The sequence below is a fragment of the Cheilinus undulatus genome, linkage group 2, assembly GCF_018320785.1.
Source record: "Cheilinus undulatus linkage group 2, ASM1832078v1, whole genome shotgun sequence".
NCBI classification, from domain to species: Eukaryota; Metazoa; Chordata; class Actinopteri; order Labriformes; family Labridae; genus Cheilinus; species Cheilinus undulatus.
The window spans coordinates 10,805,637-10,821,326 of NC_054866.1; positions in this window are offsets into that span (position 1 = coordinate 10,805,637).

Consider the following 15,690-nt stretch of genomic DNA (forward strand, 5'->3'; position numbering starts at 1 on the left):
GTTTGCTTTTATTCCACCAAAATGTCTTTTTTTCATATCTAACATAATTTGTTGCTTATTTGTAGTTTTGGCCTTAATTTGCACCTTGTAGCAAGTATATACATCACAATGTATTCACTGGTGTTTAAGTACATAAATAATCAGAGAAATTAAAATGTTTTTTGTTTAAATTTATTTTATTGTAACAGCTGAGTATAATTTTTGTTAGTTTTCAATAAGGCCATGTTTACACGATGCCTTTATCACTGCCGTGGAAATAACTTAAAAGGACGACTCTGTGGCTTATTTGTTGTTTTTATTATTGGACATACTGGGCATTTAGGTTCTGTTAAAATAAACGTGATCTGCTTTCCTGTAAAACACAGTTCACATACATGAAACACTGTTCAGCCTTAACAATAGATTTTTCTGGCTAAACTAGTTTTAACAAAACTGTTGCAGATGTTTTGTAAAAGGTTGTTTTAAACCTTAATTAAAAACATGAACTGAAAAAGAGATGTGAGGTGTATTTTTGTTTTTAAACGTTATTAAAAGAAATGGTACATTGTGAGGTATAGCAAAAACAATATATACAATGTACATATATACATGAATATATATGTTTTATATGAATATATATATATATATATATATATATATATATATATATATATATATATATATATATATATATATATATGAATGTAATAATAAACAGATAATAAATTTGAGTTGGTTAAACTTAAACATTTTACTTAACTTAAACTTAAAAATTAAGATAACATCAAGAAAGAATTTGAGTAAACTGAAAGTATATTTTTTAAGTTCAGTCAAACTCAAAAATTTTATTTCCACTACTCAAAAACTTTGACGTAATCGGTTACGACAAATATTTTGAGTATTTTCAACTTGTTCGGGTTTACAGTGTAATAGGGCCTCATGGTCATGTCTTGCTTGTGCCTTAACATGACATCTCAAGAACACTATGAGACATTTTCTTCAAAATTTGAGCCATGTGAACACTAATATACCAATAGACAGTCATGTTTTAAAAGTCATAGATCAAAGGTCAAGATAATTGGGCCTTATGCTCTTCTATAAATGTCTATTCTGACAAACTAATGAAATGATCATATTTTGGAGGTCAAGGGTAAAAAGATATGTTAATTGGGCCTCATGTTTATCCTTTGCCTCTGCAAATGAAATCTCAAGAACACTGAAGCATTTTCCTCAAAATCTGAGCCCATGTCCACTCTGACTACCCAAGAGATTATCGAATTTTGGAGGTTTTTCTTCAAACTTTGCACAAATATCAATGATGGCTCCGGGATTTGATTATGGATGTGGGGCCTGGGTCAAGGTCATTGTACCCCATGTTCAACCCTTGCAAATAAGAGTTGTTGTAATCTCACTACCACAGAAAATACCCAAGCATTTTGTAGGGAACTACCACTGTAAGTTCACTGTCCAGGATTATATACACATAAGCTCTTAACTACCAGTCAGTACTTACAGTTTTTTGTCCCAAAGCCCAAAAATAAACTTAAAAGCAACAGAGTATGTGTAAATAGTAGGTAAAAGTTTTTCTTTTTTCACGAGATTAAGTCAGCTGGCAGATAAAAAGTACTAAGACTAATTTAAAGGCAACCAGAGCAGCTCATTAAAATGTGGCCTTACTCATGCAAACACAGGTACACAGCATGGACATTATATATACTCACTATATGTTAGTAAATGTTAAATTCAGTTAAGCTGAAGTCAGGTTTCTCCACTGTGTAGACTTGCATCATATTTTGATGTGATGAGATATATTGTATACTAGAGGTCACCGTCAGATTTCTCAGGCCTGGTTGGACCTGGAGTAATGTAAGAGCAGGCCTGTGGGGTCTAGGGAGGGGACAGCTTGGTCCAGTGTGACCCAATCTAGACTCTTTCTCTCCACCCTCTGCTAACAGGAATGTGGTCTTTGTTTGGACTGGGTTCAGCACAGCTTGTTTTTGATTACCTGTAACCAAGACTTGAATACCCTGCACAAACATTATGTATTTCATCATGAGTCAAAAGGATTGTTGACGCTGGCACTAGAATTCAATCTGCAGATTGTTTAAGAAGTTATAGAAGTTTAATAGTGTTTTTTCTTGGCAACATTTTCACTTTTAATTTTTCATGAAACAATTACATTCAGTCACACAGATTTGAAGCGCTAATCACTGTTACACTACACTATGACCAGTGTTACTTTTCTTGGCTGGTGGCTGCACCTTTGAAATCAAATTTGCCCAGTAACAGTGAGGCTCTGCCTTCTGACTGGGATTTAGCCTGAGAACAGAGAGCTGAGTTCAGCCTCATGGTGACACAGCATAACCCCAACCACGCAGCCCAAAAGCTCATTACAAAGTGCAGTAGACTACGGTCACTAACCAGCTTGGGCTCTAAAGGTTGTTCATTTACACTCCACTTGTAGGAAATGCTGCACAATTCAAGTTTGCACTGGAATTTTTGCCACTGACTGATATTTTGAGCAGTCGATTCAGCATGCAAACGTCTCGATTATAAGCAGACATATAGGCATTTAGACAGCCTATAGATCGACAGACGGACAGACGGACTCCTTCCTGTGCTCTGCAGGCAGTATGTTCCTGTAATCCTCCTGCTGCAGCATATGGACTCTGAAGCACAGAGACACAGACACAGATACACTCAGGACTTAGAAATATGATTCATTTCTTTCCTCACTCTAATCCTTCACAAACAAGCTGGTGGCCTGCCTGCTCTGGAGGCACACTGTAATCATGCTGCAGGCTGCTGCCAGAGCTGACCAGCCTTCCCATCATCCACCACCCCACACCCTCCACCCTTTCCTCCCTCTTCCTCCCTCCTGCCAGCCTGCAGTCCATTTTCCTCTTAATCGATTCCTAATCCCGAGGTTGCGGTGTGCACACATGCAGAGCACATGCCTGAACACACTCAATTACACATATGTACATATGCACATATGTATGAATAAGGTCATGATCAAACATCTACATTAACAAGCCCACATTCACATGCATACATGCATGTACAAGCAGACCAATAAAACAGGCTGCAGACATGAAACAAAGTCTGGATTTACATGGAAAATACAAGCACTTACCTTTGTTTGAGTAGATCATATGCAAAAGAAATCCTCCACAAAACAAAGCCTAATTAAAAGGAGGGACATTGTGAACTGGGCCGCATGGTGGAACAGTGGACAAAACATGACTAGGTGCCCTCTTGGGTGTCCTTCCGGCTGGCAAAACCTGGAAAAGTGTGCCCCAGTATGCTTTTATGTTTAGTTTTTTAGTTTTATTTATTATTATTTCATCGTGCCATACACCAAAAGAGGTGCCCAGCCCTCATGGGCTTACAAGACACTGAAATACAAAACAAATAAGAGCAATCAAGCAAAGACAAGAGTCATCACAGTACATATCAGACAGAGACAAATCAAATGTTAACAAAATGTTGCTCATTGGCAATTAGACCTTACACTTCTTATTAGACAGCAGCTTTAGTCAAACATAAAGTGTCCTCTTACACTGTTGAAAAGCATTCAGCACAAATTGTGCAAGTTGCAACACTTTGTATGTAATCAAAAATTTGAGTCTTCATCAGACATAGAAAACAAATCAGGACACTCTGCGGGCATTTTACAGAAAAGCTGACATCTTAGATTGTGATAGAAAAACATGGGAAAGAGCCCTCTTAGGTTTCTTTCAGTCAACAAAATATGATAAAGCACCATCTTGATGCCTTAAAGTGGACAAAACATGGAAAGATATCCTCAAGGGTAACCATCTAGTTGACTAAACACAATTAAGTGCACTTTTGGATTCTCTTCCTGTTGACACGATATCATAAAGTGCCATCATGTAGTCTATCCACTGAAAAAGTTATGATAAAGTGCCCTCTGAAAGGCCTTCTGGTTGACAAAACAACAAAAAGGTATCACATAAGGTGCTCTTAAATGGAAATAACATGGCAAAGAACACTCTCAGGTGTCTCCTAGTGGGAAAAAATATGATAAAATGTCTTCCAGGGTAATCTTGCAGTGGACAAAGCATGATGAAGTGCCCTGTACAATGCCCAAAGTGTTTCCAAGTGGCAAAATATGACGAAGAGCCCTTTCAGGTTTCCTTCAAGAGGATAAAAACTTTGAAAACACCCTCTAGGGTGCCCTTTTATTGGGCAAATGATTAAGTGCCTCCAGGGTTCCCTTCAAGCTGACAAACATGGTAGAGTTCCCCCAAGAGTGCCTCTCTAGAAAGAAACATGCCTTCTTAGGCATGTCTGAAAATTTTTGATAAAGTGCCCTCTGTAGTGCCTTCCAGTTGATGAAAGATGAAAAGGTGACCTTTAGGATGACATCATGATATGGCCAGTGCCCTATAATGTGCCCTTCTAGTAAACAAGACATGAAAAAGGGCGACCAATTAGTAGATAGGACATGGCAAAGTGCCCCCAGGAGTATCTGTCTAGTAGAAAATGTGCCTCCTTCGGTGTCCTTCCCCTGGGAAAGTCATGATAAAGAACTCTCTTTGATGCCTTATGATAAAGTTTCCTTAAGGGTATCTTCTAATGGACAAAACATGGGAAAGTGCCTTATTGGATGCCTTTCTAGTAAACTAAAAGGGATGAAGTTCCCTTTGAGTGTCCTCCTAGTCAACAAGATATGACAAAGCGCTCTTAAGTTTTGTCATCCATTGGGAAAAAAATGGAAAAGTGCATCCTGGGACAGTGAAAAAAAGATGATCAAGTGCCCCCCCAGGAGTCCTCTCAGTAGACAAAACTCTAAAAAAAAAGCCCTCCAAGGTGCCCTTGTACTGGACAAACGATATAGAGTGTCCCCAAGGTGCCCTTCCAGTGGACAAGTCATGGTAAATTGCACCCAAGAGTGCCTCTCTTAGGTGTACTTTACCTAGGACAGTTATGATGAAGTGCCCTTAGTGAAAAAACATGGAAAATGCACCCTACGACAGTGAACAAAACATAAAAAAGTGCCCTTCCAGCTGTCCTCCCAGAGGACAAGGCTTTGAAAAACACCCTCTAGGGTGCCCTTTTAGAGGGCAAATGATTTTACATGCCTCCAGGGTGCCCTTCAAGTGGACAAAACATAATAAAGTGCACCCAAGAGTGCCCCTCTAGGTGATTTTTCCCTGGGAAAGTTATGATAAAGTGCCCTCTGTGGTGCCTTCTAATGGAGGACACAGATAAGTGCCCTCAAGGGTATCCTTCTAGTAAAAGAAACATGAAAAAGTATCCCTTGACTGTTTCTAGATGACAAGGTTTGATAAAAAGATGGTAAAGTGCCCTCTAGGGTGTGTTCAATGGACAAAACAGGTTGGAGTATATGCATTCAACTGTAGTAAGTTTCCAATGAGTTTGGAGTTCAAAAACACTTGAGTCTGTGTTAGAAGTTAAGAAAAGAACCACAGAGGTTCTGGGACAGCTGTCTGAAGAAGACCTACTGCATGCTTGGATCAGTGGAAGACCTGAATGCAGCAGTGTGTCGATGCAGAGAGGGAGGAGATATTAAAGAAAAACTGAAAATGTTTATGTTCATTAAAATTTTATTACAGCATTAGTCTCATTTTTTAAAAGCCATACTTTGTATTTCACTTAAAGCAAGAAATTCTCCAAACCTAAAATGATGTCCCCATGTGTGTTTTTTTGTGGAATAAATGGCTGAATGGTTCATAAATCCTTGTCTATTTTATTACAGAGATGTTATCGGTTTAATTTCATAATAAAACACATTTAAACCTAACCAGGATTTACAACTATTTTACCATACATGTATGACAGCTTTTTCCGTGCCAGCGCCCCATCAGCCCTTTTTTACTTTTGGTAAGGAGGTAAATTGTTGACTCTTTATTGCCCATGTGTGTGCCGATTTTTGTCTCTCTCTACATGTCAGCTCTGTGATCAAATGGTGATCAATCCAGGGTGTATCCTGCCTTTCGACCAATGGCAGCTGTGATTGGCTCCTGCCCTGCCACAACTCCGGACCGGATAAGTGGCAAAGATAATGGATGGACAGTTTGAACTGGAACAAAATCAAGTCAAACCAGGGCAAACAGTGGTCTGAAACACTATTTATAGGCTGTTTGTGTTGGCTGTAATTGGGAGGCAGATCATGTGTTCATTAGAACTTAATTCAGTGTCCTGAGTTTCTTTTTTAAATCTGTCTGTAGACACGTCAACAGAGAAGCTGGTAGAGTTGTGGTTGGATCATGTTTGTTTGGGTTCACATTGTGACCCATTACTACATTATTATAACCTGGGCTTGACGTGAACTTTTTTTGCACACCAGCCACTGTGGCTACTGGTTTTGCAAAGTTTCTAGCCACTCAGTGTTTCTACTAGCCACAATTTTGTTGTTGGGAAACTATATGTTATATACAAATCATGTATGTGTGGTATGAGTTTAAACACATGCTCTATGTTCCCTCATCAACCTGATCAGTATAAGATCTGCTCTTAATAAAGCACTTCTCCCTGTACATGAAACAGCACACTAAAGAGACATGTGTCATACTGAGACACTGGAGATAAAATGCTCTTTTTTAAGATATAGGCAGCTTATGTACTGTAGTATTCTGATTTTTCCTGGTCTGACCTGCTATCAGTCTCTGTTGCCTATACCAATTTTCTTTACTTGAAGTAACTGACAACAAAAACACATGATTCTTGTTTTTGTTTCTTTTATGAATATTAAGATACTAATAATAAAACACTGACTGTTAATTAAGTCTGTCCATCCATCCATCCATGCATTTATCCATCCATCTTCTTCCACTTATCCAGGGTCAGGTCACAGTGGCAGCAGGCCAAGCAAGTCAACCCAGACGTCCCTCTCCCCCGCAACACTTTCCAGTTCCTCCTGAGGAATTCCAAGGCACTCCCAGGCTAGATCGGATATATAATTCCTCCAGCGAGTTCAGGGTCTTCCTCTGGATTTCCTCCCAGTAGGACATGCCTGGAAGACCTGCACAGGAAGACGTCCTGATCAGATGCCCAAACCCCCTCAACCGGCTCCTTTCGATGTGAAGGTTCTACTTCGAGATCCTTCTGGATGTCCAAGCTCCTCACCCTATCGCTAAGGCTGAGCCGGCCACCCTCCCAAGGAATCTCATTTTGACTGCTTGTATCCGCAATCTCATTCTCTCGGTCATTGCCCAGAGTTCACGACCATAGGTAAGGGTTGGGACACAGATCCATCGGTAAATCGAAAGCTTTGCCTTTTGTCTCAGCTCCCTCTTTACCAGAACGGTACAGTACAGCGCCAGCAAAACTGGTGACGCTGCACCAATCTGCTACATATTTCTGATTCTCACTCTGACCAATCTCCACCAAAGTTGAGTGTCAAACCTCTTGCCTTCTTTATTCTCCTTTAAACTTCTGTCATATTTACAGTAGAAGTGTCTCTAAATGTGAAAACTAAAGCTTTAAAATTCATATTAAAAGAATAGATTATTTAGATATGCTGCAAGAAGTTCAGATTTGGAAAAGATTTAGTATTACTGGAATAAGTCAGATCATGCATGTCCAACACGTCAGCGCATGTGTTGGTGGGTAGGTGTGTGCGGTGAGGTATTGTTGCATTTGTGTGTGTCACTGTTATACAGCATGAAAGCTGTTGCTATTGCATGAGGATGCACGACTGGACGAAAAGACTCAGTCAGTTTGCTGTTATTTGGGGGAAATTTGACCCTTGTATGTTCAGATCTGCATCGTTTTAACAGCCATCTAAGTCATAAACCCTGGCGCTGATAGACAAGCATGGTTAGTGAACCACAGATTGTGACGCTAATAAATTCCACTGGCCACAGTGGCTAGTTGGAGTCTGTTACCTGCCACACCTGAAATCTACCGACCTTTGGCTAGTTGGCAGTTGTAAATGTCAAGCTCAGATTATAACTCATTCATGTGCAAGGACAGAAGGATGTTTCTACCATCAGCCGTTATCCAACACCTCAGTGCTGACAGAGAAGAAGAAAAATCACCTTGGTCTGACAGCACAAAGAGATATTTTAGATCTAATTTCAAGGAGATGTTAACAGTCAATTTTTCTGAATAATGATCATGTTTGGGTCTGTATTTCTTGGTTAATGGTGTTGTTGAGTGTGCTGGAGGTAGTCAAGTCAGTCAAACGTGCAAAACGTGCTATGCTCATCGTTGATTCTAACCATACAGGCCCTGCAGGTCACGGTTATGTGGCCACTATTTTATCATAAATGTACAACTCAGGATTCACACTAACCCTAACCTTACTGATGAGTGCAGAGGCAAAAAGTGAAAAAAGGGAGCTTGGTCAAAAGCATATGTCTAGCTAGAGCACCCTCTAGTCATGTGGCTCCACCAAAATTATTAGATTCAATCCACAACTGTTACCCACAAATGCTGTCCACCTATGCTGTGTTCCAGAGATGCAGCAGTTTGCTCTGACGTGCTCTCACCTAAGGGATGAGCTAACTGGCACAGGTGGTGACCATTGTTTACAGGCCTGTAGTACAACTAAACCACACCCACTGCTACAGCCTCGTTCTCCTCTAATGAAGCTGATTGGTCCATACATTCTCAGAACGGGCATAAACATTTCTGACTGGAGGTGTGAGAGATGGATCTACAGACATGGAATCTGGCCAGTCCAATGGCTTAGAGGCAAAGTTTGTGAACCCCTGGAGGAAGAAAGTGCATACAAAGTGATGTTATTTGCACCAGTCGCTGAATAAGATTTCCAACCATGCAGTAATGCTGCTAAACCTCGTCGTGCTTCAGTGTAAGTAGGTGTGAGTGATCTGCAGCTAGTAGTGGTAACAGGATCAGTATTACAGTATGAATGGATCAACCAGCCACTGTCAACCTCAGCATACACTTGTGCTAAGGGCTTTACTGCAGATTACAACTTAACACCTAGTTAATATCACTAATAGTAAAAGTCAGAGTTTAGAGCCACAGATTAATCATATGTCAGGCTAAAACACTGGATTATGGGAGCGTTTGGATTTAGGTGACAGAATATCAAACAGAAATGTGATCAGAGGCACTGAGGGAATATTGCTATTACATTTGTCAGTATGTTGCTGACCTCTCTTTGAGTGAGTTGAGATGGTTGTGACTTTGTCTTTGCAGGTTTTCTCTGATTTAATGATATTTTGCTGTGTTTTTTTAGCTTATGGGCAGGGATGTTGTGATTATAGTTGACATTCAATTTAAAATGTTACACAAATGGGATGCAATTAATTAAATCTTCCACTTTGACCTGTCTGGTGGTTGAATACCTTGTTCAAGCATCAAAGATATAGACAGTAAATTGCTGAAATTGTCCTAATTCACAACCCTTTTAGTTTTATGGTTTTTCCTCCACTTTTGGTGTCATTCAACCTCTGCAGATATTTTATGTCTGTTAAGGCATCCTCCTGAGTCCACCCAAACTTCCCCAATGTGCCCCCTCTTCCTCGCCACTTCTCCCAGTGTGCCCCCTCGCTCCCTCTGCTCCACCTCTCCTTGCAGTTTGTTATTCTTGCTGATCTAATTTAGAGAATGTCCCAAATCCTCTTAGTGTCCTGCTCCCTCAGCGCAACACTAAGTGAATTAGACAGGATTACTGTCTCCCTCTTCCTCCTCCTCATCCACCTCTTCCTCTTCCTCCTCTTCTTCGTCTCCATGCTCCCTCGTCCACATCCCACTCGCCCCTATCTCTCCGCTCATGTGTCCATCTTTCTGTGGACATTTCTCTCTTCATCGGCAGGATTAAACCCTTCTCCCTCTCCAGATGACAAATTGGTTGCAATGTTCCCCAGGCGACAGATGCTCTCGCAGGCCCAGTGCATCATGGGACATAAAGTATCGTTAATTAAACTTTGACCTCTTACAAATAAAAATAGAAAAAACTCTGACATAACAGAGCAGGAAGTGCAGCAAACATCCACACGTACAGCATGTTCAAGGATGAAATCAGAGAAGAAATCTCCAGTCTCTCTCTCTCTGCTGGTTCTTTTTACTTTCTACTCTCCACTGTGATCTGCAGCAGACTGGAGGAACTCAAAGTCCAGTTAGGCAATCCAATTCCAGATTCATGCCAGTGTGACATAGTTTAATCCCTAGTCTGGCTCATGCAGGTGTTTCTGCTGTGCCAGTACAGGTCAAATTAGGATGCCTAGTTCCTTCCAGGACAAAAATGTTATGTGACATAGTTATGTCTGATTATGTTCTTAGCAATCAGCAGCATCCAAGGAATGACAAATGAAGCCAATACAAATGTACAAAAAAAAAAACTGCAGTTCCTTGAGTGACCACTTGAGGCTGGCTTCAAAAATCACAGAACCCCCATTAAGTCTCATATTAAAGTATTAGTCTCACAGAAAAAATAAACAAACTGCAGTTCCTTGAGTGACCACTTGAGGCTGGCTTCAAAAATCACAGAACCCCCATTAAGTCTCATATTAAAGTATTAGTCTCACAGAAAAAATAAACAAACTGAATATTTAACTTTCTACTGTTATTAGAATTTTAAATTACAGTCCAGAATGTCCACTGAAGTGTTTTGCTATGAAATATCCGGGAATTTTAATAAATATATTTGGGGTTATTTTTTATATTATGGGAAATTTGCTGGTATTTTAAAAGTATTATCAAGGAAATTTGGTAGAAATATTTGTATTGTTGGAGGGTTTCATTGGAGGAGAAATTTTCACTTAAACTATTTTCATGAAATTTGGGAAATTTATTTGTCTTTTTTCTTTATTTGATTGGGAATTAGGGGGGTATTCTTTGACAGGTACAAGAATTTTCATGGAAATCAAAGGGATTTTGTTTTAGTGTTTATGGGAATTTGAGAAATTTGAGAATCTCACAAATTTTAGAACTAATAGAAATTTAGGGAATTTATTAATAAATGTTTGGGAATTTGACTGGGATTTATTTTTATTTAAAATTTCTATTGTTATTGTGTGTGTGTGGGGGGGGTTGTACTTTAAAATTTTAAGGTGTTTTAATAGAAATTTGGAGAAATTCTTAATTAATGTTTGGGAATTTGACTGGGATTTATTTTTATTTTTATTATTTATTTTGTGAGTGTGTGTGACTTTATATTTATGTTTTAAGAATCAGAAAAGTATAATACCCCCAATGTTTAGGGATTTGGGTGGGGAATTTGTATGTAATGTAATGGAATGGAAATTTCAGGGAATTTGTTCAGAAGTTTGGGGGAATATTCTTAAATTTTTCTTGAATTTTTGGTAATGTATTTTAACATTTTTGGAGAATGTGATAAAAAATTAAATAAGGGGAATTTACCTTGAAATTTTACATGGAATTCTTTATTGTATTGTGAAGGCTTTATGATTGAGTTTCATAGCTCAGGTCTCAGGAGGTTGATATAGTAGAGCGATACGGCCTAAAATAAATATCACAATGGGCGGGGTTAAGATGTACAGGAAGCCAATAGCCCAGTGCGGTGGTTAGTGGTCACTAGTGTAGCTATCATGTAGCGACAGTTCTTATCAGAACTGGACCTCATTTCTTTATTAAATAAGCCATAGAGAAAAAAAATTAAGCTTTTCATGATGGAAAAGATGTTTTCACTCTTCTCCTAACCTGTCTCGGCATGAGTTTGTGACTGTGGGGAGGCATACTGACAGCTGGTATATAAGATGGTATGGCAATTAGCTCATATGAGCCTTTAGTACTCAGATGTCAAACTCAAGGCCCGGGGCCAAATGCGGCCCGTTGTACAGTTGTATCTGGCCCGCATTTTGACTTTTTCATGTTTTGATCTTTAAGATTCACAAATCAAAATTCTAAGTCAAAATTTTACCTTTTAAACTTATGATTTTGACCTTTAAATTAAATGTTTTAAATTTGGCCTTTAAATTTCATGCTTTGACCTTTTGAACCAATAAGTCTGACTTTTTATCTCAGACTCTGAGCCTTTAAACTGATCATTTTTACTTTGTTGCATCTCAGAATGATTAATTATCGGTGTTATTTATATTTTTCATGTTTTACTAATGGTGAAAATGAGGTTGACAGTTTATGTTTAAGTTTATGTTTGTTGTTGGACTCTTAGGTTAGGCTTAAACTCAGAATCTGTGAATGACTTTCACAGTCCTGGCCTAACTAGTCTGGCCCTCAGGACTTCTCATCAGGGCAAATCTGGCCCCGGACTCAATTTGAGTTTGACACCCCTGGGTTAGTACAATGCAGTTTAATCAGAACTGAGTTTGCGACCGTTACAGGTGGGTTTAGTTGCACTGTAAGCCAGTGTGTACAATGGCTGCTACCCCAAAAGCAATTAGCTCAGAAGTAGTTTGTTTAATCAGGATTGCCCCACAATGGATACATGCAGTCTCTCTAGTGATTATGCATGGAGGAATGTCTGGATGTAGAAGGAAGTCTGTCTGCTGAGAGAGAGGCGTTTAGAGACTGTGGGAGAACTGAAATTCCAGAGAGAATTGCATGCTGACGGCTTAAAACTTCCACATAATTTACTCTCGATGGTCACGATACAGTAATTTTATATATCTCACGTGACAAAGGCTACAATACAACAGCATACTCGATGTATTCGCCCACTCCTACTATATAACATATGACTGGTTATTCAAATTTAGTTCTGTTCTAACAGATAAACCAACCATGTGATATTGTGGCTAAGATGATTATTAGCCCTGATATTTGATTATTTGTGTCACCACCAGTGGTACTTGCTCCTGCAGGCCAAAGGAAGCCAGGCTTCCCTGGTTTTTCAGACTGTGGGTCAGACACTGTTTTTGATAATATAGTTGGTTTTTCCTTGTTGTTGCCCATTTTTCCTTCTTGTACAGTGGCTTTTAAATGTGACATGGTTGATGTGTGGTGAAACTACACTGGCTGTGAGCTTTTTAACTCTCCATGTCTCAGGGGAAGCCAGATGAAGTAGACATCCCTTTGTAATAAATAAATAAATAAATTAAAAAAAAAAAAAAAAAAAAGAAAGAAAGAAAATGTATGTTGTGACCATAGTCCAGACAGAACTACGGTCATGGCCCTGCCACACTGCGATTAGTCAGGACTCTGCCAAAGGAGGCTTGCTGCCCTCTGACTTCACACCAATCAAATCACAGAACTGTACCAATGTGACTGAGATTAAATAACGCCAGACTGCCCACAGACCACCAATAACAACACTGGAATGGAGGCAGAAGATCTGGAGTTTCGATGATTACCGCTACAGCTGCAATATAGAACTAAAAATGGCAGCAGGACAACTCCAACTCTGGCTTTGTGATGCAGATGTAAAAGAGAGGGAGTCTGGGTTTTAATGACAGAAATTACCAGAATATTTAGCTGGTGTTAAAATTTTATATCACCAGCTAGCTGCTCCTTGTTGTGATTAACCATCATCATTAATATTAGACAAAGATAACCCAGGTGAATACTAAATGCAGTTTTTAAATGAGGATTTTATTCATTTAAGGATGAAAAACATCCAAACCCTGGCCCTAAGTGGAAAGTCCCCCACCATTAAATCATGAATAATTGTGATTAACCACATTTTTTGGAAAGTTGATTTCAATTTCACCAGCCACACCCAGGCCTGATTACTGACAGGCCTGTTAAATCAAGAAATCCATAAAATAGAAGCTGTCTGACAAAATGAAGTAGGCTGAAAGATAACATAAAGCAACACATCATTTGAAGAAATTCAAGAACAGATGAGAAAGAAAGTCCATCTGTCAGTCTGGAAAAGGTTACAAAACCATTTCAAAGGCTTTGGGACACCAGCAAACCACGGTCAGAGCCATTATCCACAAATGGAGAAAACTTAGAATGGTGGTGAACCTTCTCAGGAGTGGTCAGCCAACCAAAATAACTCCAAGAGTGCAACGAAGACTCATCCAGGAGGTCACAAAAGAACCCAGAACAACACCCAAAGAACTGCAGGCTTCACTGGCCTCAGTTAAGGTCAGAGTAACTGATTCAACACTGAGAAAGAGAAAAATGGCACCCATGGATGAGCTCCAAGACCAAAACCACTGCTGACCAAAAAGAACACAAAATTCACAAATTCTGTGGACCAACGAGACAAAAGCTGAACTTTTTGGAAGCTGCTTGTCCCAAAGCATTTCATAAAAAGAACATCTAAACAGTCAAACACGGTGGTGGCAGTGTGATGGTCTGGGGCTTCTTTGCTGCTTCAGGACCTGGACCACTTGCTGTAAATGATGGAACCACGAATTCTGCTGTCTACCAGAAAATCCCGAAGGAGCATGTCCAGGCATAAGTTTGTGGTGTCAAGCTCAAGCGCACTTGGGCTATGCAGCAGGCCAACGACCTGAAACACACCAGCAAGTCCACCTCTGAATGGCTAAAAAATCCCCAGAAAACTAAGATTTTGGAGTGGTCTAGTCAAAGTCCAGAGGTGGATCTGATTGAGATGTGGTGGTGTGACCTTAAACAGGCTGTTCATGCTGGAAAACCATCACCAGTTATCACAAAAACATGCATGCATTTGATTTTATGTTCAGGGGGCAATTACTTTTCGCATTGGTAGGTTTGATGATTGAAACACTTAAGTGCAACAAAAATGCAAAAAAAAAAAAAAAAAAAAAAACTTTGAAAGGGGGGAAAAGACATTTTTTCACAGCACTGTAAGTACAAACTGAAGTTGCCTTGATTTCTTACAGCTACTTTTACAGATACTATTCACAGTAACTAACACATTGCTGCATTTAACATTGAAGCTAACCACATACTATATTATATATGTAGTTTTTCCTGTATATACATTTTCTGCTGTATTAACTGTCATACTCATTCATTATTTGAAGATAAAACAGAAGTATTGTTGTCAGAGTCTGTACTCTGGTCATTTCTATTTACAGATTCAACATTAAATTTCAGAATCTGTGGGTGTGATATTGGATTTTGGTATCAGAAGAGTTCTGGTATTCTGTATGTGGTCCAACAATAATCTTATCTCCCACTTGTGTTTTGGGAGTCTCAGTGTTTACAGGAAAACAGTCCATTTGGAGGGCAAAAGGTTGTCATAATGTAGTTCTGGTATCTTTTAAATTTCATCTGGCAAAATATGCTGTTTGAATATTTTTTTCAGAAACTGTTATCTGCATGCAATAAATAGCAGTTTAGAATCTGCTTTAAGCATCACTGCAAGTGTAGCCTAGTTTGAATGTATCTGTCTTCTGACAAAGAGTAGGTAAGATAGCCAGGTAAGATAGCTCTATGCTTCAGTCTTACATCTACTATACCTCCTAGTGGGTTCTAACCTTGAAAAGCAGATGGATTCGCCCGTTTCCTTGTTTCTCACTGGGGAATCCATCTTGCAAAGCTCCCATCTGAACTGTTTGGACCCCCTTAGAGAGTGACAGGACCAATCAGCAACAAGGGGCAGTACTTTTGGGTGCGGGGGAGTCGTGACATAAGCAAGCAGTGACAAGAGGCCATGCAATTATGGCAGAAGAGAGTTTATCAGAACTTGACGACATTTCTTCATTACAAGAAGAACAAAGAATGGCAGTGAGTTGTTTGCTTTTAAAAGAAGACAAAAGTCGTGTACTGACATGTCCACAATCACATTGGTTCGCGTTATGCAGTTCTCTATGGAGTTTACTGCTTGGTAGCGGCTATGACGTCACATGTTTTGTTGCTCTGATTGGCCCGTAAAGATGTGACAGACAGAAC